We start from the raw sequence: 1,967 nt of genomic DNA on the forward strand, positions 1-1,967 counted from the left end.
GTGACAGTTTGCAAAAGGATAGAGAGATCCTATTCCGACACAAGTGAGAACCAACAGATGTTTAGTCGTGCGGTAGCTGTACATGGTATTTTTCATCCGAGACGAGAAATCTGACAGTTGATTAGCCGTGCAGAAACCGTACTTGGACCATTTTCACTGAGAGGATCATACAGCTTTCCATGGAAGGGAGCATGCATGATTGGATGAAGACAATAGGAAAGCAGAGGTTCAGAAGCAACAAAGCATCTCCAAACGCTTATCTGAAATTCCTACCAATGAATTACATAAGTATCTTTTTTTATTTTATGTTTTATATATCTTTTAATTATCAAAACCTTATAACCATTTGAATCCGCCTGACTAAGATTTACAAGATGACCATAGCTTGCTTCAAGCTGACAATCTCTGTGGGATCGACCCTTACTCACGCAAGGTATTACTTGGACGACCCAGTGTACTTGCTGGTTAGTTGTGCGGAGTTGTGAAAAGTGTAATAACAATTTCGTGCACCAAGTTTTTGGCACCGTTGCCAGGGATTGTTCGAGTTTGAACAACTGACAGTTCATCTTGTTGCTTAGATTGGGTAATTTTATTTTATGTTTAAGCTTTTTATTTTTATTTTCGAAAAAATACAAAAAACAAAAATTAATAAAATCATAAAACCAAAAAAAAATTTTGTTTCTTGTTTGAGTCTAGTGTCAAATTTTAAGTTTGGTGTCAACTGCATGTTTTTAATTTTTCTTAGATTTTCAAAAATTCATGCATTGTGTTCTTCTTTGATCTTCAAGTTGTTCTTGATGATTTTCCTTATTTGATCTTTAAATTTTCTTGTTTTGTGTCTTTTCTTGTTTTTCATATGCATTTTCAAATTATTAGTGTCCCTAGTACAAAAGTTCTTAAGTTTGGTGTCTTGAATGTCTTTCTTTTCTTAAAAAAAATCTTCAAAAATATGTTCTTGATATTCATCATGATCTTCAAAGTGTTCTTGGTGTTCATCTTGACATTCAAAGTGTTCTTGCATGCATTAATTGTTTTGATCTTAAATTTTTATGTTTTGTTTCATTTTGTTGTTTTTCTCTCTCCTCATTAAAAATTCAAAAATCAAAAAAATATAGTTTCCTTATTCTTCTCATAATTTTTGAAATTTTGAGTTGGCTTGGCAAAAAAAAATTTAAAATTTAGTTGTTTCTTGTTAGTCAAGTCAAAATTTCAATCTAAAAAAATTTTATCTTTTCAAATCTTTTTCAAAAATCAAATCTTTTTCATTTTTCTTCTTAATTTTATTTCATATTTTCGAAAATCCTTTCTAACAATTAATGTTTTAATTCAAAAATTTCAAGTTGTTACTTTCTTACTAAGAAAGATTCAATCTGTAAATTCTAGAATCATATCTTTTAGTTTATTGTTAGTCAAGTCATCAACTTTAATTTTTAAAATCAAATCTTTTTAAATTTATTTTTCAATTCTTTTTCAAAATAAATTTCAATCATGTCTTTTTAAATTTTTAATTTCAAAATCTTTTTCTAACTTCTTATCTTTTTAAAATTTATTTTCAAATCTTTTTCAATTAACCACTTGACTTGTTTTTTTTAATTTTAAAAAGTTTACTATTTCTTATCTTTTTCAAAACTACCTAACTACTTTTTTCTCTCATTAATTTCGAAAACTAACTAACAATTTTTTCAAAAATCTTTTTAATTAATTTATTTATTTAGTTTTCAATTTGCTTTTATTCCTTTTCTTAAATTTCGAATTCTAACTTATAATTAAAATAAAAACATATTTTTCTTTTCTTCTAATTAATATTCGAATACTCTCTCTCTCTCTCTCATCTCTTTCTATTTATTTTATTTATTCACTAACACTTCTCTTCTACTCATCTAATAATTCGAACCCTCTCTCTCTCTCTCTCTCTGTGTTCGAATTTCTTCTTCTTCCTTCTTCATTCTATTCTTCTGTTCCTCTAA

Source organism: Arachis ipaensis, chromosome B1, assembly GCF_059453495.1.
Source record: "Arachis ipaensis isolate K30076 ecotype BB chromosome B1, ASM5945349v1, whole genome shotgun sequence".
Taxonomy (NCBI): Eukaryota; Viridiplantae; Streptophyta; class Magnoliopsida; order Fabales; family Fabaceae; genus Arachis; species Arachis ipaensis.